The sequence below is a fragment of the Halichoeres trimaculatus genome, unplaced genomic scaffold, assembly GCF_033239565.1.
Source record: "Halichoeres trimaculatus isolate MK-OKI-2021-1 unplaced genomic scaffold, fHalTri1.1 fHalTri1_scaffold_8, whole genome shotgun sequence".
In the NCBI taxonomy this organism is placed as follows: Eukaryota; Metazoa; Chordata; class Actinopteri; order Labriformes; family Labridae; genus Halichoeres; species Halichoeres trimaculatus.
Window position 1 is genome coordinate 10,915,484 of NW_027437186.1, and position 25,208 is coordinate 10,940,691.

The following is a 25,208-nucleotide window of genomic DNA, read 5'->3' on the forward strand; positions in this document are numbered from 1 at the left end:
TCATATTGGATTTTTTTTTAGGGTAAAATCACTCCCTTTAGAGTCTAGTGGCTTTGAAGAGAGCAATGTAGCTTCTGTTTCTGGTTATAAAAATATCCTTCTTCCTCCTTAAAGCTTCATTGAGGAGTTTTTGCTTTGAGACATTTTTTTCTTTGTTTTTTTTTAATTGACAATCATTTATCTTGCTCCCTTTCGACACTTGAATGTATCACTCATGATGAGTCATGTCAAAAAGGCAGCGTGCAGTTTATCACTTGATCTGATAAATCCATCCTGTCAGAGCTTTTTCTTTAATCTCATAAAGAGAGATTTATTTTAATTCCATTTATTAATTATATCTTACAGAAAGGTCTTTCTCTTTATGGCGTCTGTTTTTTGCTCTTTGCTTTGCATCCGTTATCGAATCTGTTGCGGCTTGTCGTTTATTTTTGCACCTGTTGTAATTTGGACTCGATCTGTGAAAATCTAGAGCTCAGTTTTAAAAATGCCAGAATTACCCTTTAAGTACAATAAACTCATAGTAATATAAAGTGTTTGTGTATATTAGAGACACTGCAGCGTAGTAAAAGTGGTTTTAGTGGCCCACTGTCTCTCCAGAGTTATGACTCATTAAACGCTTCACTGTTGGCGGCCCAGCTGTGTTTGCCAACCGAGCCTCCGACTGCATTGTTATGTTATGGTGCCATTCACTGCTCTTTCTCCCTCCTTTCCTTTCCTCTCCTGCTCCCTCCCTCCCTTCTCCTTTTCTTCCTCCTCCTCCTCCTCCTCCCCTCCTTCTCTTGGTGCAAATGAGGCCAGTGAGAGCCAAGGTAGCGCAGTCATTCAGCATTCTTAATGAGGAGATTGGAGGGCGGTGAGTGAGAAGGGAATAACCAGTCATAAAGGCCCAGTGCAGACAAACAGTGGTGTCCTATCATAACAGAGCAGGAGAGCCACTTGTTGACCAGTTCTCTCCCTCCTCTCTGGGACAATGAACCCTGGAGTCAGTTGGCTGTTCAAGGTGTGGGCATTGTTCGGTTAAACCAGAGCTGCATCTAAGGGAAGGAGGGAAGAGAGGAGGCTTTCTGAATGAAGGAGTTTTGAAAAAATGACTTCTAGAGAGCTCATTTTGCAGCTCCTGACCACACAGTTTTTACCATTCATTTACTGATCTATCACGGGCTTTCAATGATTTCGTCAAAGTTTGTTCATTTTATTTGACTTTGCTTTGGAATAAGGTCACATCAACTGATGATCATGTGTTGCTTTGGAGATAACATGTCCAAGTTCAAAGTGCAGCAGCAGATGTGCTCACACAGAGTCCATTCAGAGGAGAAATTAAAGATCACCTGATTCCCATTTAAGATCACCAGTGTGATTGTGGGAAGACACCAGGGAGGAGACTTACAAAGATCAAAACTATTATTTTTTATGAGGATGTTGGGTTTTTTTAACATTGAATTTTGGGCTTTAACCCTTTGAACTCTGTTGTGGATATGAGTCTGTCTGTGCAGATTTATTCACTGCTTGTTGTGTGAAACCAACCTGATTAGATATACAGTTCAATTAGAAAGGTAATATGTGCAGTGAACACATGATGATGCATATTAGGATCCACACACACACACACACACACACACACACACACACACACACACACACACACACACACACACACACACACACACACACACAGTGTCAAAGAAGAAATGTGTTGGACTTTTTTACCTTTCTTTAAAGTGGAGTCATTATGAAGCGTGTGATCAGGTCGTCTCAGGCATCACTTTTGCTGTAGAGGATTAATACCAGTTAAAATCTGAATGGAGTATCTCACTTAGCCAGATCATAGACAGCTATACTTTAAAATTTGGTGTATACGTCACACTTTAACCCCTTGATGCCTGTTGTCCCAAATTTGCAACATACCCTCTTAGGTCTTGATGCAGCTGAAATCAATCAATCAAACTTTATTTATAAAGTATTAAGTACTCCACCTCCAACCCACCAACCCACACCCCCATTGCACAAGGTGAACACAATTTAATTGAAATCAGATGAACTGAGAAACTGTGGAAACCCTGTCTGGAGACCTTAATGAGGAAACACTGGAGATAAAGTAAAATGTTAAACTTACTATAAGAAAATAAAACAACCAAATTAAAAGAAACAAATAAGATATTAAAATATTAAAAGACTAAAGCAGTAAATGAGAAAACGATGTAGATCTAAAACTTTATGATGCAGAATTAAAAAGCTGAAAGAAGCAGTGCAGTAAATACAAAGAGAAATAATTAAGCTAAAACACATAAAAAAATAAATATGAATTAAACTCAAGGTTAAAACATACACCTTAAAGAAGAAGAAGAAAGTCCAAACGTATGTAGATAAATAGATAAATAAGTAATATTCAGTTAAAAGCAAGACTGAAAAGGTAAGTTTAAAGTTTGCTTTTAAAATGACCTCCAAAGACAGAAATGACCATATCTCATTATTACGTATTGATTCATATTCTACACAAACCAAAGATTGTATCAGATCCACTCTGTCACAACATATTGTTGGTCAGGGGAACTTCTCATGTTTATATATATATATATATATATATATATATATATATATATATATATATATATATATATATATATATATATATATATATATATATATATATATAATAAGGGGTTAATAATTTCAGCCTCCAATGAGACACCAGTGCAGCCATTATACAGGCTATAAATGTAGAATCAGCTATTGGATTGTGTTTTAGCAATTTACCCTAAATATGTCTCACTGTGAGAGGCTTACCAAACTGGCGTGGCACTTTTCAACCCTGTCTTCTCCATATCAGATCATAAATATGCTTTTAACGAAAATGGTGGTATACCTTTACCTAAATAAACTTTGTGGAGTGTTGGTCAGATTGAACAGACTCTCACATTTAAGTGACCAGTAGAGGGGGATAACATAAGTCTCAGCAGATTAGTCACAGGCAGTGTGTCTGTTTACACCTCACAACAAGTAATGCACAGAAGGCTGAACATAACTATCATACCGTAACTGACTGGGTGCCATAAATATATAATACATAATATTATGCACAATGTGCTCCACTTCCACTTTGCATAGGTTTTTCCCTTATTTTGCAATGCACATCAGGTGAAATAAGGACACAATCAATGAAGGTACGACATTGATACAATGTAGATGGAATTTTTCATTCATGTGAAAACCAAGCAGCAACCTCCGGTCTAAGAATATGAGACAATGCAGATGTGCCATAATCTGCTGTTTCTGGAGTGTCCCCTTGAGGCTCTCTCCAGAAGTACTGGAAGTCACATACACACCAAGCCAAAAAAAAAGCCGTTTTTACAGCACCGTCTGAATAGCTTATTTCACTATCACCACACACTGTACGGGGGTAAATTTATTTTCAACTCGGCAGCTAAGAGGATGTTAAGATCACAAGCTCGCCCAATCAGAGGCACAGCTCAGGGTCACATGACTGACAGGCACCCTATAACTTTTCTCGAAGCCCTTGCCACTTCCAATATGGCTGCAAAAGCTGATGTGCTTCAAAATCTGTTTCAGAAACAGATGGGTGTCGTCAGGTAGACTACGTCCATTAAGTATAAGTTCATGGTTCAAACATTTTCCCTTGATCTTTTTGCAGCATGTAGTGATATATTGGTTAAATGTAAAATAACACATTCATCAACAAACTTGCATCATGAATCAGGGAAGGAAAACATCCCACCGAACAGTGCAATGAGGAGATGAGTTTGTTTTGATCCCATAAAGCTCATCTTGATCTTTGGATCCTCACGTCTCCTGTTCTGTCCGTGCTGCTCTGTGGTAGGTCAGCACTCTGCGTGTATCTACCACTCTGAAATGCTGTTTGAGTGCAGGAGGGGGTCGTGACCCCTTTTCCAGGGATGTGTAAGGCTTGCATCGGTGTGTGTCCCTCTCTGCCCCCTCTCCCCTCCACACAGCTCCTTTCTTATGCACCTTGGCCCCCATTCATATCCACCGACCAATACACACACAACCAATTTGTTAGGCCACATGAATCTGATTGATTCAGCCCATTTAAAGGGGAGTGGCAGCAGAGCAGGGGGCCTTTTAGTCCTCCCCCTCAGGAAGTTAGAGCTGCAGGCTGAGGTAACACACACACACACAAACACACACAGATGGGATACACACCTAGACATTTAATTCCCGATCTTAATGAGAGGTCCTCAAAATCTCAGCGTGTAATGGGAACAACAGAAAAGGCCGATGATGTCATCATATAAAGCCGTCCTGCGCCGTGGTCGACCTGTGTGATTTAACAGTGCAGAGCTGTGATGTCACCAATAAACAAATGGGTTGCAACCTCGACGTAGGGTGTAACTCACAGCCGGGAGGCCGTTTGAAGCCCTTTAATGACAATTAATGTCAACAGGACAATTAGTGCACATCCAGTGAAGTGCTTAACTGTAGATGGGCTGCTGGGGGATCGATCGTCCATACTTATCCAGAGATTGATTCAGACACAGAGCGGCTGGCTTTCGTCCTCCCTGTCCAAGAGGCTCATTTTTCTGTTTTATTTATTTATTTTTTCCCCTCAGTTTCAATCGATACGAAAACACCAAAAAGGCAACAGACAAATTTAGTCTTTTCTGAGTTCTCTGATGAAATAATCCTTAAAATAAAGTCCTTATCTTTCTTTTTTTGTTTGATTTTTGAATGCTTTTCTTATCTACTCTCATAATCATAAAAGGAAAAAGCAGAAGCGGAGCAGAAGGGCAGCCATGGCTATCCCCAAAATCTGATTGGCCACTCTAAAATCTGAAACTATGATTGTCTATCTGTCCTTGTCAGCAATGAGACTTAGATGAAGTGCTCTAACTTTCATACAACATAAATAATGTTGAGTTACTATTTAAACCCAATCAAGAATGGGTTTCCTTACCCTTCATATATTTCTCCTGCATATGCTCAACAAAGCAAGCTTTCATGCTAACGGTGTGTTAAAAAGAAAGAATAAAAACAGGCCCTGAAGTAGCACTGCCTGTGCACCTGGACGCAAGAAGACAGCAATGACAAGCTTAATTATTTATCTAATTAAACTTGGGTTGAAAGTGATGGTTTTGCCTAAAAAGTCGGCGTAACTTTCCGTCAAATGGTAGTAGGGGGTCGCCCTGGGGATCCATAGACCCCACTTTGGGAGTCACTGGATCAGAAAATACTGCAGTACATTGCTGTCTAGCTGCACGCTACACCACTTCTCTTCTTCTCTGTCTCTGCTCCATTGTGAATGACTAGACTGTGGACAACCACTTGCCACTCCCCCATCACCCATCCTGCCTGGTGGGTGGGTGGGTGGAAGAGACAAGGGGGCATTTTAGGATGTATCCATGTGTGTACAGAAAAGGAGGTGGGTTTGGAAGGGGGTGGTTTGTTATTGTCACAGGGCAAATTCCAGGTGGCAAATTCCTGGCATGCTTGTGCGGCAGGATCAGTAACCAAAGGCCTGCAGCCCGCCCCCCTCCTGCCCGGACCGGGCAACCCCATTAATTGTGTCCGACAGAGGGAATTGGTTTCAATTGACCCCCATTCAGCGGCCCTTTGACTGGCAGACAAAGGACACAGCCACGTGGAGACTAATGCTGAGGCTGAGCAGCCTGGAGGTGGTCCAGGCCCCTCCATGTCCCCTCTGCTCTCCCAGGGGTCTGATCAGGCTTCAGCTTGATCACGCTTTGCATCGGTGCTGATAAAACAGGACACTGAGGAGGAAGGGGTTTGAAGATTTGGTCTGGCGAATCAGATACTTCACAGTCCACTTGTCGATGTCCCGCCTGTGATTTCTTTTAATCCAGTGGAGATTAACTGACTAAAGATGCACAAACCAGACTGGAGTTCGAAACACTGAGCCGGCCTCTAAGATCCAAGGATACCTCACTTTCTACCTGTGTGCTAAGTCAGAAAAGGCTTTTGTAGAATTTTACCTTTAGTATCCAACACAGCCAAACACTGTCAGTGCAGATGTTCATTATTTAGGAGTGGGGTCAGATACTTTGTCCCAATTAAATGAGTTCTACACTTTCTCACCAAATATGAATAACCCTCTTATATAATAACCGTCACAGGCTGCAGGGAGCACAGTTTTGGAAATCTACTCCCCTCCCTCATTTTAAGCGATTGAAATTTTCTTTGGCACCACTAAGCCTGGGATACAGCGATAGCTCCCTCAGCAAAAGGTTGAGGGAATCTTTCCTTACATGAGGAAGCTTGGCATAATGTGAGCGCTGACATTAAAACTGCCACAATCCAACAAATACACAACAAAATACACAAGGCAAAGATAGTTTATCCTCCTTGTTGCTTGATGCAAATGTCCTGGTCCCACTGGAAGGGTCTTACTGTTTGTGGTAGTGAAGGAGATCTTGATATAAGTACACAGCCAGTGAGTACTTGCAATACAATGAGTCAGAGTATCACATCAAATCAAAACTGGTGGATCTTATTTTATGATGAAGATGGAGGAGACCATGCAGCAAAAATTAAAAGGTTGCCAATGTTGATCCTAAACACAAGATCAATAAATCAGTTTGCCAATCTCTTTTTTCTCCAGTAAAAATCAATGAGATAAACTAGACATGTGTTCACTCACATGATATCTGTTAAAACATCAATTTAATATCATTAATACTTTCTGATACTCCGACAGAAGGAATAATTTATTACTGTTTTTCACACATTAAGATTGTTTTCAGCATCATAATCACAACAAAGAAATCACAGATAGGAATATTAAACTAGAAAAGCCCTCAGAGAGCACAGACCTCCACCAAGCATATTGTGATTGTCACCAACACTTAAGTCCTACTTTAATGTTATACTCCCTTTCAGCAGACTGTTTGCTACAATTTGGTGTTAGTTGCAGGTTTGTACAATAATTTGTTTCCTGATAGTGTTGAAAATTATGATGACCCACTACATATTTCATATTCTGGATCTTAGTATCCAGAATATTGCCAGGATCTGGATCATACTTTTACATCTGTCAGAAATTATGGTGATCTTGTCTTGTGTTGTTTTGCAAAGCAATTTGATTATTTATCATGGAGTTGTATACACATATGGTGAAAACAGCCCTATCTCACAATGATAGAGAATCCTTTAAAAAAATCCCGGATCCAGACGGTGATCCAGATCACCTCCAAAATTTAATCACTCATTCCTTATCCCATTTTGAATATTTCCTGAAAATTTTATGAAGAATGGTTGGTTACTTTTTGAGTTATGTTGTTCACAGACAAACAGACAAACTCTCCCAAAGCCATAACCATCTTGGTGGAGGTAACAATTGCAAGTACAAGTAAGGTGGGCTGTAATCCCAGACAAATAACTTAATGAAACTCATCCTCAGCATTTTAAACAATAACTGAGCAGCAGGTCACATGACCTGTGTCGACATCTCCAGCAAACACAGTTTTTACACCACGTTTCAGTCAGAGGTGGTATAAGGTGTTTGGCCGTGTGTGTGTGTGACAGAGTGTGTGTGTTTCCCTGGAGATGCCCGGTGGTCGTGAATCAGCAGTGTCGATGACAGGCTCAGGGCTCCGTGCCTGCACTCCCAGTATATTTAAAATCCCTCCTAATTAAACTTAATAGAATGTAAATTTAATATCTGCAGAGATGGTGTGCTGCTGGCCGGCCAGCTCACATTTCAGGATTGATAGAGGCCAGCAGGAAGGTTAATTGCTGACTTGATCTACTGTCCCTGTGACATGGTGTGGGGCTGTTTTTAATTGGGCCTGATCTGCTGCTACATGGACAGATTTCATTACTGGCTGCAGAGGAGGAAGTCTGTATCAGCGCCCCCTGTCTGCATGTGCAGGAGGTGCAGAGGGTCTGACCAGGCATCAATCTTCCTCCTTTGTCCCGTGTCCTTTCTCTGGCTTGAGCAGCATGAAATTAAGGGTGGAGCTGAAGACTGGCCCCTCTCCTAATGAATGCTGTAAAATGCTTAGTGATGACAGGCAGCATGATAGATCAGTCATGTTTCACACTGTGGAGTCACTCATTGCAAACACACATCACTACAGTGATAGAAGTATAAAGACGATTTATTAAAGAGCGGGTCTCTTTTGTTTCTGCTTGTTTCTGATTCAGAGGGGAAAGCTGTGCAGTTTTGGGAAATCCCTGATCACCTCTGTATGAGTTCTTAAGTTTGTGGACAGAAATACATCAGCTTTGGAAACCATTACAGCAGGACATCAACAATATCTAATTAATTTTTAATCAAACAAACAGGCTCAGGTTGTTATCTTGTGGGTGTGAAAACATTTAAGAGAGGATAAATATATGTTTTTCTGACTAATGTGCTCACCTTGGCACCTTGCTTAAGGAGTTTACAAGATTGCAGAAGTAGCACCACGGACCACAGCTGGAGTTGCTGGTCTACCACTGACACAACGGGTTTGTGTCTGCATTTTATCATGTTTCGCAGAAATATTTTGTTGGATCCTAACAAACCATTTAAAACACCTCTGTCATAAAATAAAAGTTACAAAATGTTACCCTGAGCAGGCAAAGCCGTCAGTCCCTTTTTTTTACAACCAGATCCAAGCACAGGAGTTGATGATCTACTGCTTCACTTGTCAGGTATAAGCTTATGTGCTATTCTGATTTTTAGGTAACTCAGATCTTAAACAGTAGAGCTGTGACTTAATAACTAAAAGAAAAAAGAAGTACGACCAAAAACCTTAATACAATGTCAGATTGCTTCAGTCCGAGAGTGAAATCCTTTGATGCAAATTTGCCCTGGAGAACACAGGAGTTGCTGATCTACCCCAGCATTGAAAAGTTAGTTATCACATCTCGTTGGCTTGTTCCAGGTGTAAACTTAGAAGCACAAACTTACTAACCCATGGCACAGGTAGACCAATAACTCCCTTGCTCTTCAAGGCCAAATCAGTGTTTGGTGATTTTGAAGAAAGTGATGTTAAACGAAATATCTGCTCATATCAGAAGTACTGTCTCTGTCGCAAATTCAGCGGATGTCTTTTTGCATTGAGCATCTGTCATAAAGACAAAACTGCCAGTTTTGCTGCTGCTGTCTGAGCTTCTCAATGGGAAACTGCCAAGTTTTATAGATTTTAGGCAATTTTGACCTTTTTATAAGTAAAACAAAAGAAAGGTTCAATACCTGAATTGCCAAGTGTCCTTTTTGAAACATTATCAGGAGGGCTGCAGCTATTGAATATTTTAGTATTTGAGTATTCTACTGAAAATCCAATCGATAAATCGAGTAATCGGATAAAATACAGTTTTGTTTAGTTAAAGAGCAGTTATTTTTCAAAAGATTTTTTTTTTCTCTAAGAAATAGAATTTTCTGATACAGCATGTCAATAAGAGCACTTGCTTTGGTAGCTCCTAAATTTGAAAACACACTTTGACACATTTTTTGTGCCTTGTACATCTCATCAAATGTTGCGGACCCAAATGGCACCCGTTTCGTAGAATGACCCATTAGTCTCCAAACTCCAGAAAAGAAGCTAGTTGTGTGTTGCTAGTTGCTATTTTGTATAAGCTGTAGCTTGAGGGTTCTAAAAACTGAAACGATTCTTCGAGGCGGAGAAAACTACTCGAGTATTTTTTGTAATCGAGTACCTCGAATCATTCAAGGAATCGTTTCAGCTCTAATTATTAGACACCTAGAACCAAATTCTGGACCAATCAGTGGCAAAAGAATGAGCTTTATTCACCTGAAAGATTTCATTTTAGCTACAACAGTACATGGAGTATTAGCTGTATATCAGTAATCAAGGACTCATTGAATGTAATTTTGTGGACCAATGATTGAAATTTCTTTTTTTTACCCTTTAATTATTATATTCTGATTTAATAATCTGATTCCTTTTTTGTTTCTTAGTCTAAATGTCTACATTAGCTGTCACAGTTTAAGTAATTGAAGGAAACTGTTTATGTTGGTGTGCGTTGTTCCGGCTCCTGAACCTCATCCTGGTGAATAATTTGCACCGGTAATGTGCGAACATTTTTCCCTTTTTAGCCCCGACTTTGACTAGCATGTGTGTGTCTGGTTCGGCTATAAATCAAAAGACGGCCAGTGTAATTAAGTGTACACTACATTAGTCAGGCTAATTAATTTTGGGGGCCATCCATCCATTAACCAGCGGGCCAGCACTGATTGGGCCTCTGTTCTGTGGAACCCCTGACACTGGGGACTGCGACCCTCCTCAGCTGCGTTTGGCTTCCAAAAACACTCATGCATTTAAAACCAGATGTACACACACACACACACACACACACACACACACACACACACACACACACACACACACACAATTGCTCGACACCTCTTATGTGCACCATCAGATTTTATTAATAAAGTGAAGCTTATCATAATAAATGTGACAGGTTTATTGATATAATTCTTCAGGACAGTGCAGTGTTGCAGTTTCACCTCAAACTTCTTGCTTATTGATGTCATTTCTTGCAGGAATTTAACATAATATTCTCAAACTTGAAGGGCATTGTTTTGGGCCTGCCCAAGACTTCGTCCATTTTGGAAGTCCATCTTTGATACTCTTTCCAAAATATTAGGAGTGCCAGTAGATCCATCCCCTCTCTCTGCCTTATTTGGTGTCATGCCACAGGGTGTGCATCTAAATAACTCTAAAAATAATATGCTAGCCTTCTGTACTTTGATGGCCAGGCGCCTTATACTGTTCCAGTGGAAAGACCCTCTTCCTCCTAAATATTCTCACTGGATTAAAGAGATTATGAAATACGTCAAGCTTGAGAAGATAAGACACTCTCTTAAAGGGTCTGTTTCACGATTTTATGAAACCTGGAAGCCTTTCTTGATATTTGTTGAGAAGTTAGGAGCAGAGAGCATAATCCCATAATATATTATACATCTTTCTGTGTTAGCCGGTGCTAGTGTAGGATGACTGATTACTATAGTACAATACTTGTCCAGTGGGTGGGTTGATGGGTGGGCTTTTTCTTTTTCTCTTTTTTTTTTTTTTTCTCTCTTTTTGATAGTCGGTATATATGGTTTTCTATATACTTTTTTTTTTCCTGTTTGTTTTGTAAATTGTAAAACTTTCAATAAATAGACCTTGATTAAAAAAAAACTTGAAGGGCACGTTAGTCCATGCATTATTATGATTGATATAAGTATTAAAATGCCTCATACAGTTTTTATTGTTTGAAATAAAAACAAAAGATACAGTAAAAGAGAAATGGATGCATAGATCTGGTCAGAATGTCTTTGACACTCTAGAAGTGATTTCAACTCTAGATTTCTTTTTAATTTCTTCTTATTATGAAATATTAAGAAGTTTTCATAGTTTCATCCAAAATCAAAATTTCACAGTAAGAGAAACATGTTTTGATGATTTGCAGCTTATTTAAAGAACATAGAGCAAAGACATCTGTCCAAACCTTAAAGCTGAAAATGTTATTGAAAAAAAACATCAGCTCATTTGGATCTGATGGACACGTTTTAAAAAACATGGGACAGAAACATTTTCATTATTGTTTTGCATTGCCTTTTCTTTTAGCAACACTTTGTAAAGTTTTAGGAACTGAGGAGTTCCTGGAGTTTGGAGAGTGAAATTTTGTTCCTTTGTTGCTTATGTAGGATTTCATCTGCTCAGTGGTTCATGGTTTCTCCTTGTTTCATGATGCACCAAAAGTTTACAGAGGATGATAAGGTGGGTCTTCAGACAAGCTAGGTCTACTACAAGTCAAGTCAAGTCAAACTTTATTTATAAAGTACATTTTAAAACAACTGCAGTTAGCCAAAGTGCTGTACAGGCTTAAAATCAAGATCAATAAAAAACACAATGTCTAAAAACACAATCAAAGTCATGCCGTTGTAATACAGGCAGAATTGGGTTTGACATTGTCTTACTGAGAGAGATTTCCCATAAAAAGGCCTCATACATGTTCCAAAACTAATGTCACAACTTTGACTTAATTTTCTTAATTTTATTTTTTATTTTCTATTCTGTTTGAAATGCACGTAACTTTGCAAACATGCACATTTTCCACATACCAGACACCTCCTAAACAGTTACATAATGACCTCCGTGCAAACCGAAAATGATGATTAACTTCTCTCACTTTCTTCATTTTTTATATCTGTCAAGAACTGGCTGCAGTCATTTCTTGGGTTGCTGCACTTTGAAGTCATTATACATCACAATTAATGAAATGTAATAACATCATCCCTGAATTCCCACGGTGATGAACACAAAGAAGCTTAAGCTTTTTGCTGCAGGATAAAGAAGCTGTGGTACTTTATACGTTGTATAATGTCAAACATGATAAAGCCTCCCCTACAGCTGCTTTGTGAGGTACGTTACTTTTGACTTGGGCCTCTCAGGTGAAGCCAACGATGAAGATGTTTCTTTCCAACACAATAAAAGCATATTATCTGGCTAGTAGAGTCCAATCCATCACAATAAGGAGCCATTATATCACAGATAACCATCTGGATATAGAGGGAGACTATTCCCTGCAGACAACAGCTTCGTTCTCTCCCTCTGTTTGCCTTCCATGCTAATGAAAACAGCGCTGAAGACACAGAGAAAGAGGAGTGGCGTAACATTCAGCTTTGATGGCAGGGCTGTCCATATCATTAAAACGCTGGCAAATGAAGAACAAGCAGAGGCTTCTGTTGGTGCTGCTCATTAACAACAGGCCGTTTGAGCCCGGCGCCAGCCATGCTATTACCATTGTGTACTCTGAGGAGGAGCCGGGGGGGCACTGTGACTGGCAGCTGGGAACACCATGCCAACGGTTGGGTGGTGTGACAGACCAAGCCAAGGATGAGCGCAGAGCCTGGCACTGACAGGGTGGGGAGGGCACGGTGCCCCCGAGGGTCGGACTCGGTCAGTGATTTAACCTGAGTTACCCCCCGTCACTCACTGCCCATATACATTTCTATATGCTGGGTTTAACCTAGCAGTTTCTGCCTTTCAAGTGATTCCTTAGCTCTCTTTTGTTGACTTCTCTGAGTGCCAAATAGGAAGCTACCTCCTGGATTTACAACAAAAAATTTCCTCAAAGGGATTGTAAGGAGTTTCTAAGTGATCTTTAAAAAGTTTTCCTTCTAGATATATGTCTGATCATAATCCACACATTAAAATGTTATTATCAGCACCATTTTATTTCTAAATGCTACTTCTTAGTCTGTATGACATCACCATGTCAGCTGATGAAGTTTTGAAGTGAGAAGACAGATCTGTGTTTTTCTCACTCAGACAGATAAAGTACAGAAGAGCAGAAGAAAGCTAAATGGGAGAGTGATAGAGCACGAGCTAATGGCTAAACCACAGGCTAAATTGTTTTTGATAATGTCCATTTCAACCATAGACTGTATAAAACATGGACGTAGTCTCCCCGACTTCACTCGTCTGTTCCTGAAACGGAAAATGAAGCACATCGGCTATTGCGGCCATATTGGTAGTGGCAAGGGTTTTGCGCACAGCTATAGGGCGCCACATGAACGTCACATGACCCTGCACTGTACCTCTGATTAGGCAAGCTTGAGATCTTATTATTCTCTCAACTGCCGAGTTAGAACAAAATTCAACCCCGTACAGTGTGTGCTGATAGTGAAATTAGAGACTCAGACAGGAGACATTTTTTGAACCAGGCTGTAAACATGTTAAGTTTTGCTGTAAAAACAACTTTTTTTGGCTTGGTGTGTATCGGACTTCCAGTACTCCTGAAGCCAGCCTCAAGCAGGCGCTCAAGAAACAGCAGATTTTAGCATTTCTTCATTGTCTCATATTCTTAGACCGGAGGTTACCCCTTGATTCCAACCCACAGTCAGCAGTTATTCTGCAGTGGTCTGTTCAAACTTGAGAGTCTATCAATAAAATGAAGAGTGAGGTTACGTTAGCTCTGTTTGGTAGAAGAGCGCTGGCTGGATATATCCATGTTTCAAACAACAGCGCTGTGTAACTGTTGAAAAAACGCCTTACCTCATGGCATTGTATCTGGTAAAAAGTTGTCTGAAACATAGAAAAGTTTCAAAAACAAGACCAAATCCATTCATTTCCTAAACAAACACACGCCTTGTTAAGAGTTGTGTATTCATGACAGACTGTGAGCAACTATGGGCCAAAGTCATGGCATTCACCTTGATGCTTTCAAAGTTCCCATACACCTGAACTGTCTTAAACGTAATTTTTTCGGCTTCATCTGATTCTACCTCCTAAAGTCAACAGATTTTTTTTATCGATGTATTGTTGCATATGTTTGCAGGATCTTTCAACCACCAACTGTTTTTTCTTGAACATGTTGGGAAGATAGGTGAAGCAACACAGATGCACTTATTATAAACCCAGTCTGTAACTTGGTGGGCCCAATTGGCAGCGGTGAAGTTCCCACTCCACATTCAGGTTACCCTTGAGGGACCCAGATCCCCAACATCTTGGGTACCAGTCCATGTGTAGCCCTCTTAGTCTGGTTGTCACCATCAGTGTTGCCAACTCCTCAGGTCGCTGGATCTTTTTTTTTCTGTCCCGGGGTGGGCTTTGTTTTACTTTTCTCCCGTGATCTTGGAGCCTCCAACCACCAAAAAGTCGCTAGATTTGTAGCTAGTCGCTTTTCTCTAATTTTCTCACTGGGGGGTTTAGAAAGTCGCTAAAAATAGCAACAAAGTCGCTAAGTTGGCAACACTGGTCTCCATTCCAGCATATCCATAGGATCCTGATCATGCATGTGGGTAAATGCCAGACTATTCAAGCATAATTAAACACTTGAGAGAAAACGATAAGCTTTGGATGAATAAAATATACCTTCTTCCTCTCCTTGGTGTATTTCTAATGGTCTTCTGGTCAGTTTTTCTTTAAAAGAGGAGTAAAATCAACAGATTGTTCATCAAAATAGCAGGAAAAGAACTCTTTGTAAAAGATTATGTATAGTTAGCTGCTGAATAGAATTCAGACATGGTGAGACAAGACCCAGACTCTTACCATGGATTTATGTGATAAACAGCCTGAGGAGTAAACTCCTCATCTCTGTTGTTGCTCTTGTTATGCTGAATGAATCATTATTGTCCTGGGGGTGTTCAAAGGGTTTGACCAATCAGAATCAAGTATTAACGCAACTGGCTGAATAGTTAAGATACATATTGAACAGGCTCTGGACGGCACACTGTGAAATTTTGATTCAGAACTCTGGTGCGTTGCATTCACATGGACATAAACAAATATGGACTTTTGTAAGATGATGAATCCTTATAATGGCTCAGTCTTCTTTCTGTATCTTTCACATAATCCAATGTAAATTTGTCAGAGTTAAATCAAACAAATGAAGATAAGTTTCTGAATATCTTTCATATATTAGAAACCATGACGGGATTCTCAGGATTATGCAAACATTATTAATATTTTAAATCTTATTTGTGAATAATCCAATCATCCTGTGAGTTCAAACAGACTCGATACTCCATCTGTGTCTTTTTTATTTGATCCACCACTTCTTCCCAACAGTCTAATCTCTCTATAAATCATCAATAATCAACTTTAGCTTCCAGCTCAGTCTGTCTTTATCTCTGTTCTTATTGATGGTTTGTCTTGTCGTCTGTTGGTCAGAGTGGAGCGCTGCCTTTGAAATCACAAGAGCAGCTAACAGAGATGCTATTATTTAGTCCAGATGAAATGTGGCATAAACTGCGAGGGATAGGCGACTCTTTGTGCCTGGTACATAGTGTCCAACTTGTATGATGTCAGTCTATTTTTTGACTAATGCAGTCCTCAGTCGTTGTGGAACAGAGCACAATAAATGTTTTGCTCTCTTTGAAGGATGGAGTGGTCTCAGGGAAAAAAAAAGAATGAAACATGCAAAAACCCCAGGTTCATTCACTAAGTCCAGAATCTTATTAAGATGTATATTAGGAGGATCTCTTTGTGAATATAAAATGAGGACCATGATTTAATTTGCTCAAGTCAGGTGAAGTTTGTTCCTGTGGGTCTTAATGAGGAATTGCTCTAGCAGAGTGTTTTTAGCCAGCAGCTTTGAATCTGACTGTAAGGGCAGCAGAATAACTTTGTGTCAGCTAAAAAGTCTTGTTTCAGTCACTTAAAGGCTCAGAACGTTTTTTTTAAAGCCTGGAAACATCCACAGAATATGATTTTTGCATGAAAACATGTTTTGGTTGAGTAGATGCTTTTGAAACCTCAATCAGCCACTAAATCACTTCAACCATGCACACTAGACTCCATTAACAAACTCAGTAATAATACCATGCAGGTGGCACAAGGAAACACGTGTCTTAAATAAAGTAATCAAAGTCACACTATAAGACAAACTAAAAACAACAAGGTAACAGAACTGTAGCTGTAGATGGACATCAGAAAAGGTTAAATCACTGTTTTTGTCAAAGGAGTCTGGTGGAATTGAAAGGGAAAAGTCATCTTTATCTGTGACAGGAAGACATGTCTCTGGACTAATCCTTCAGTAATGCAGTGGGACACACACAGAAGAATTTAAGTTTCTTCAGTCTGAGCAAGGTCACACAGCTTTCCAGCCTGTGGAAGAAAGTGTTGTTTTTTAGGATCAAAACATTTTATACACTGCGGCATCACCACAAACTACACTACAAATAAGATTTCACTCACTGATTTTTTAACTTTGAGATTAGACTAGTTTTTTTCCCCCTTTCTCTGAGTTTCTGGTCTTTTGAACGAACGATCAGTGTTTTCTAGGGGTGGCAGTGGCTTGCTGGTGAAGTTCAATCTATCAATTTATCAATCTTTCTTACGGATGGGAAAATATCATTACCAGGTATTGGTATCGGGCCGATACCAGCCTTCTTTCAAGGTATCAGTACTTGTGAAGACTGCAGATACCAGCAGGAGATACTCTAGGCAAGAAAATCTTACGTAGATTAAGTCCTCCTCCTCACCAATAGTTGGCGCTGCACTGCCAGTATTTAAGACCACGACAATGTGCGCCAGGTCCTGTTCAGACAACATGAATGAACCAGGGAGAAATGACAGTTAAACTGTTTTATGTTGCACTTTAGTTTACTTTAAAAAAATACTTAAACTCTTTCAGTTGTTGGTTTTATTGTGCACTTTTAACATTTTTATTTTTTATATTTATCTAAAACAATTCTAAACTCAGTGAGAGTTGTTTGTGTTTTATTTGGACTTAATGGCATATCGACTGTGCTGTCTTTGATCAAAATGTTCTGTCACTGTTAATTAAAATTGTATGTATCAAAAGTACTAGTAGTATAGGTACTCGGTATCAGTGAGTACTCAAGATGGAGTACTTGCACAGGTATCGGTCTGCATAAAAAGTGGTATCGAACATCCCCAATCTTTATTTATATAGTGCTAAATCATAAAAAAAATGTTTGTCTCAAGAGGCTTTCCAAAAACATTAACAGGTCGAGACCTGTTAATGCAATTTAATTAGCAGGAACACAACATAGAGACAAGATAAGAAGTCTTATCTCATCTTAACCCTCTGTGAGTACAGCACTTAGCATTTAGCAAATTACAATGGCAGGGAGAAACTTCACTGTAACAGGCAGAAATCTTAGGTACAACTAGACTCATGTTAGACAGGCATCAGCCTCAAGTGTGTTAGGGTTAGAGAGAAAGAAATGTCAAAATTGGTCAACTAAAAGCAGATTGAGACCTTGCTTCCATAATCCATTTGTAGAAAAATCTGTGGGCAGGGCAGGACCCCATTAGCTCACAAGTAGCTGGTAATTACCTTTGTGTCTTTGCTTGTCTGTGAACAACATAATTCAAAAAGTAACCAACCGATCTTCATGAAATTTTCAGGAAATGTTCAAAATGGGATAAAGAAGATGTGATTAAATTTTGGGGGTGATCTGGATCACCGTCTTGAACTAGGACTTCTTCAAAGGATTCTTTATCATTGTGAGATAGGGCTGTTTTCACCATATGTGTATACTCCATGATAAATGGTCGGATTGCTTTGCAAAACAATACAAGACAAGGTCACCATAATTTCTGACAGATGTAAAAGTACGATCCAGATCCTGGTAATATTCTGGATGCTAAGATCCAGAATATGAAATATGTACTGGGTCATCATAATTTTCAACACTGTCAGGAAACAAATTATGGTACAAACCTGCAACTAACACCAAATTGTAGCAGACAGTCTGCTGAAAGGGAGTATAACATTAAAGTAGGACTAAAGTGTTGGTGGCAATCACAATATGCTTGGTGGAGGTCTGTGCTCTCTGAGTGCTTTTCTTGTTTATGAATGTGTTTAAATAGGATTAGCTAACACTGATGTGTACTTTACATGGTACCATCTTTCATAAGTGTGTTGATGGGCGAATGTGACATATAGTGAAAAAGTTATTTAAGTGGGCACAAGATGAGAAAAAAGTTACATAAGTCTCAGTTCATTCATCATTTCCCAAATGTGTTTTATTTTAGTTTTCATTCCCTTATAAAGCAACTTTTTGTACCTATGAATTTTTACTTCCTGTTTTTCTTTTGTAAATAAATTGGGCCTTAAATACAGGCTTTAAAAGGCTCATAGTTTCTGCATAAAGAGTTTTCTGTTGCAGCTTCAGGAGCTGGTGGAAGTGTTTGGATTTTTCAGTGTCTCAGCGTAAATCTGTGCTGTCAGCAGCAGAGTGATGTTCCTGCAGACCATCTCATTGTAACTCAGCTGTAAACTCACTGTTGGCACCATGAGCTTTTAAACAACTCTGCCCTCTGACATTAAAAGTCGCCAGGCTCCATTCACAGCCGCACACAAATATCCCATCATATTTAAGAGGGCCCATTAAGGGCCACATTCAGAATTCATGGGCCTTTCTCTCTCTCCGCCCTGCGTGATTTATCTGTGACGGCCATATTGCCGGGGCCTTTCAGAAGGAGTGGCTCCACTTTTTGTCTTAGAGGAGGCCCAAAACAAAGCATCTCAGGCCCATTCCTCCAGCAGGGCCTCCTCTTTCAGGGGCAGAGAGAGCCGGGGCCGGCCTAACATCTGTTTGTGTCCAGAGCCAGGCGGGACCAGAGCACAGCGTGCCTCGGCGGCCCCCTTCTCCTCTCCCTGGGGGTCTTTGTTCCCGATTTCATGCTATCAGAGCGGCAGCATGTTTTCCTGCGCAGAGCTGTCAGGGGCATAAAGGGGCCTGAGTGGGGTCACATCAAGAGGGATGGGCATGAAAAATTGGTAAAATGTATCACAAAGCCCACCCACTAGATGGTTGCCTAGCGCTCTGTGGTGGGGTTTCAAGACCCCTCCACCCCCTGTACCTTCCTCTTCCCCTTTCCCTCAGCTGAATTACACTGTCTCTGTCCCTCTCTCTGTCTCTCTTTTGGACAGGTTTGTCATTTGGATGAAATGGTGCAAACAAATTAAAGGGTGGTTCTCCAAATGAATTGATGTTCTTTGTGTGTGAGGAGGGTTTTTTCCTCTCCAGGGTCCTCTCCTCCCAGTGCACACTGGGAGGATGATACTGGTCACCTGCTCATTTAGAGGAAAAAAGAACTTTTAATTGCTTCAATGGCTTAGCAGTGGCTGCAGTTACCAAACAGATTTCATGATTTTCTTTTGATAAAGTTGAAGAATGTGTTGCTCACAGAAGTCAAAATACTCACTGTTACCATGTTTAAAAGCATTGTTATGGAGGATCTCATTAAAATAGTGCTGACTAAAGCTGTGCTCTGAATTACTGTGTATCCAGAACAGCTCACAAAACAGCCAACCCTTTCTTCTGTGAAAATTTGGGGATAAATGAAGCATATAAATATCATCAAGGTTATTGATATGGCCCTTAATTTGGCACAGTAATTATAGAATATTATTGAAAAAGCAAATATGCTATTAATATTTTTGATAAAGTAGTGTCAGTGAAGGTGTAGTCAGATCTAAGGTGAAGTCAATTTTTTATATCTGTCTTTAATAAAGTAAAAGAAGAGTCAGATGTAGAGGAAAATCTGCACCTGCTCTTCTTAAAAAACTACTTTAATTTAACTTGCATTAACATTTTGTCCTCAAAATGTGAAAAATCAACAACATTCTCTCTTATTGACTCTGCCGTGGAGTTCCATGAGTGCTCTAACATAATGTTTTATCAGGTCACTGGTGGACAGATTCAATACAGATTTTAAATAACACTGGTTTACCAGCGTGTCAGTGGGCATCACTCAGGGAGAAGAAGAATTCTGCTGGTTAGTTTCTTTCCAGGGGGATGAAGACTTATAAGGAATAAAGTTTGAATACACTTAATCAAAACAAGACAAGATGAAGAGGAAGGTAACCCGCTACCATCTGCATCTTTAGTTTTGATTTGTGGTAGATTTAAAACCAGATAAGAAAGATCGGTCTTTCTTTTTGCATATATAATCTGTAGTCACATTTACTGTGTTTTCAGCGTGTCCCAGAACACTATCTCAGCCAATGATTTTGTTTTGCAGGAATCCAGTATAAAGAATTAACAACAAAAAATTGCAGGGGACTGTGGTTGTTCACATCACTTCCCTTTGTTGAATACAGGTCATCACGTTTTTATATCTACATTTTTTAAGGGGTACAGCTGTGATATTTGTGTATGTAGAAAAATATGAGTGTAATGTTTTAAGGGTTTATTGTAGTGCTGTCAGGCGATTAAAAAAAATAATCTAATTAATTACAGGATTTGTAATTAATCAATCTAATTAATTGCATTTTAATCTCATATCTTCTTAAGGCCCCAAAATAAAGAATTAGAATTCCAGGACATTAAAATTACATTAAAAGACATTAAAAACATTTAAAAATAAGGTGGGAATATATACAACACATTTTTAGGTACCCTAAGGCATAAGGAACACATGAAAAAAGTTTTATGGTTCTATCTTTACAAAATCTACACAGTCCTGCACCTAAGATAAGCTGATTTGATTTTTAGGACGTTTTTTTTTTTTTTGCTTCTGTCACATTTTTACTTGATGTGGACTCAATTTTCACTGCAATATGAACTTCTATACTTCTATGAGGTCAGGAGAACCAGGGCTAAAGGCTAAAAACTGTGAGGAACTATGTACAAAACACTTAGTTCAAGTCTTGGATCAAAGAAAAGTTAAGTATTTTCAGTTTTACATGCTCTGAACACACAAACTGTTGCTCATTGGTGCAGAGCAGCCCCAAGCTGAAACATGACAGCAGGAAGATGGGAAGAAATTCTCTAAGAATTCTTTAGATTTAAATACAGGACCAATATCAATCATTCAGGACTTGTTTAATGCAGTAAAGAATGTAGAATTGTCTGTTTTTTACAGAATTGAGCTAGAGCAAACGGTTGATTTTCTGCAGATTTTCAAAAAGGACATGTGAATAAACGAGATGTGGACGGCAGTCCCCCAAAAATCACTCTTGCTTCTCCCCCGGTTTAAAGCATGTTGCTGACTCGTCAGAAATTTAAGAATCCGACGAGAACACCACTTTTTCCAAGTAGGACAAACGGTTAGTAAATGTCAGACATTTGAAAGTAAGTGCGTCTTTGAACGCCCCGTGGGTTTGGGATCCAGATTAATCTGCGTTAATCTTTATAATGAGTTAATTTGCAGTGTAATGAATTAATCTAATTAATGCGTTAAAATGACAGCCCTAGTTAATTGCACTTTTTAGCATTCTATCTAGTTAGTCTTGACATAATACATTTTATTAAAGTTCATAAAGGTTGTATTGATGTATCGCAAATTTTAATGCAAAGATAACAAAAAATTACACAGCTTGTAAAAAGATAAAAGAGATGCTCCTGCAGACTTGGCATGGTAGGTCATCAGGGGTTAGGTGCTACTTGTGTTTCAAGAAATATCTTCCATTGAGGTCACATGGCCTCCCTGGCCAGACACCAGCATTATGCATGAAAGAAAACCAAACACAAAACTTCAGACTGTCATCCTTTGAGCAGTCATCTTCCTGCACCCAAAACTGTCGCTGTAAGAGCCTCCAAAGTTTATAGTTTAATTAGATAAAAAATATAATAAAAATGTGAAAGTAGGATAAAATATAATAATTGAGTGTCAGAATTAATGTTGAAATTAGGAGAAAAGCAAGTTTTTGACATAAGATCACATGGTGATGTGTTCATACTCAGGTCAGTGTAAGACAAAGATAAATAAAGCATCATCACTTCTGTTAAAAATGAACCATCATCCTCTTTCTCTTCCACCAAATGCTTGAAAACTATTAGCAGTAGAATCCATAAAGACTCAGAGAGTGAAAGAGACTTGATAATGATATCAACGTCAATACAAATCAACAACCCCCATCACTAATTATCCTGCAGGTGACCTGACAAAGCAGAAATTTGTGCTTTCACCAAACTGCATCATGATGTAGCCATTTCAGCATCCTCTCAGCCATGTTTATGATGATTAATTTAGAATACAGTCTTTGTTTCTCACACAAAGTGTAGTTTCAAGCTGCCACACAGTAGAGAGAGATTGCTGAAACAGACAACCTGTAGTTGTTGATCCTGACTCACAGGGTATCAAACTGTGCACCACTCAGCCCCAAGCAGAGCTGCTCTGTTTGGTGAGAAAGATTTTAACATGCAGGGCTTTTCTATGTTTGTGGTCTGTCTTCTTTACAATGCTAGCCAGGCTTTATCGAACAGCAGAGTAATGAACTCCACCGACTCTCCGCTGCTATCGGACCCTCACTAATCACCAATCACTGATTGGGTCTTCGATATTCAGTAATTGACTCAGCAACGACAAATAACCTCTCTGCTTGTTTCCTGTTATTGATCCCCTGCAGAGGAACAGGTAAATTAAATGAGAGCGCGGTGTTTCAGGTGCTTAGTAAGAGTTTATCCTCTGGTCTAATAGCTTCTGTGTCGGCTTGGGTTAAATGCGCTTCACGGTTTGATGTTGGAGGCGAGTTAGTTTCCTCATTAGCAGGATAAATGCTGTTTAAGTCTGAGGCGTTAAAAAGGAAACATGAATGGCCACAGCACTGCTGCAGGCTGCTCCTTCACATCACAAAGCTCTCAGGCTAACAACATTCAAATGAGTTGAGTAATTTAAGCATGCACGGCCTTATTGAGAGGTTAAGAGGAGCTGGTACGTTAAACAGTCTTGCAGACATCTGCCGTGGTTGGTTTCAAAGTGCTGACTGAAAGTGGCAGGGGAGGTTTCTCAGATTAAATCTCTCATTAGGTTTTCTTTGTACAGGTGGCAGTAATGTGTCAAGAGCCGGTCTGAGACAATGTCCTTCTCTTACTGCAACTAATACGCCTCAGGAGAGCCCTCCCTCCTTTTACTGCCTTTACTTTACACAGAAGCACGCTCACAATGAAGCATCTGGTGGCCTTTTCCTGTGTGGAGGGCTTTTCTGAGGCCATTGTGTCTGCTGGTGAGCATGTGTGAGAGAAGGAGATAGAGAGGATTAGTACATTTGTGTAACACCGCTTGTTTCAGTTTCTGCTTCCACTTTGAAGCTTTTTGAAAATGTTCAGAGATAATTTCCTTGTTTTTGCTCCCAGATGGGACGGAGTTTGGAGGGTGACCAAGTGCGTGCTCGTGCATTTCTGTGTGTGTGTCTATGTGTGTGTGTGAAACCCCCCAGGAGTGGGAGGTCACCAGGGTCAAAGTGATGAATTTTTATAGGCCTGTTCCTTGTGTTTCAGGCCTGTCCCTTTCTCTGCGCGCTGCACTGCCTCTCAAAGACAACCATGCAGGGCAATTTGTCCTGCGGGGCCCCGCAGAATGGGCCAGCAGAGGAGTTAAATACCAGGGGGGAACACACACACACACACACACACACTCACACTCACACAAAACATACACATACATTGAGTTTTTCTCTCACACACCCCTCTGTCCTGTTGTTCTGAATGATTTGTGGCCTGTCCATTATCCATTGCGAGGGGACAAATGCTTTTGGTTCCGTTTCTGGAGGTAGAGGCAGAATGGCAGCTCTCAATGCGTGTCATTGTTTTTAGAGAAGTTTCCCAGATGTTATAATGCACAAGATAAATAGGGCACATTAACGCCACCTTACACGCCCTCTTACCTCTCCGAGCTGTGGCGAGGGCGGGGCAGGTTAGGAGACCTCCTACGATGCGCACACACTGCCATCAGCTCTCAAGGGTTCATGGGAAGGGGTGAGGGTCTGACACAGGCCAGGTTTACTAAGGTCACTTGCTGACCAGCGGGTCACTCACAGGCTAACTCTGCCAGTGATAATGTGTCCGGCGCCCTCACCTCGCCTTCTCCCTGCTGTGTGTGTCAGTGATGAATCCACTGTGTTTAGAGGCATTAAATTAGCCGCCATAGTCAGAGAGGAGTGGATAACTCTGGCTGCTGTCCAGTCAGATCGGGTGGGGAGGGTCACCGCTGATTTACAGGCTGTTCAGGAAAGCAGGAGGCCGAATTTGTTGTTCGATGCCCCTTTTTACGCAGCACGGGCAGATGTCGCAATCAAGCATGCAGGATGGACGTGATGAACGACGGACAGGGAGAGAAAAGTGATCGGAGTGCTGAGCAGTTCACGCTGAACCTGCCAGCCCCTGCTGGCACACCTTAACTCAGCTGGCAGCTCCTGCTGTGCGTGGCAGCGGGAAAATAATGGCGCATTCTGACAATGCCACTGCCCCTGCTGACACAAAAGGGAGACCCTGTCTCCTGCCTGTGGTAATGAAGAATGAATAGTTAGATCATTGTCCACTCATCTTCTGTCTGTCCAAACACTCTCAGACCCACTCTGTCTAATTGAAGTTTAATCACTACATTCACAGAGTAGGCATGAATTTTAATATATTATGACTTTATAGACTGATTGATTTAAAACATTTATAACCCCACATGTTACAAAGTAATGGAGCCCTTTGGGAGCAATTGTACAGAAGCTGCTGACTCCTATGTCTCATGTTTCTCCGTCTTATCTGGGTGGTCATGGTTGTGTCCAGGATCTACTAGTGTCAACTACTAAAACTTATGTTTCAACAATATTATGACTCCTTCAGAGAGTGAATTGGAAAGAAGAGTTTCCTCAGAATTAGTTTTGTTTTTTTTTCACTAAAGTTTAACAGAATTTCAAAGTGCTGATGGTTTGGTTATGATTTAGCTTCACAGAGTTCTTACTCAAAACATCATCATCCTCAGTCCTGTAACACTCTGATTAAAAACTGATGAATATTCTTTCCTTACCTCATTGCACATATTATATTTCAATTAGGAGAAACTTATACACAAGTTGTG

The 25,208-nt window shown here is 40.1% G+C and overlaps 1 protein-coding gene across 2 annotated transcripts in view; it reads left to right on the forward strand.

Moving 5' to 3' along the window:
- inpp5a (inositol polyphosphate-5-phosphatase A) overlaps positions 1 to 25,208 on the forward strand; it is a 233,466-nt gene that overhangs the window by 164,706 nt on the left and 43,552 nt on the right. The window lies entirely within an intron of this gene.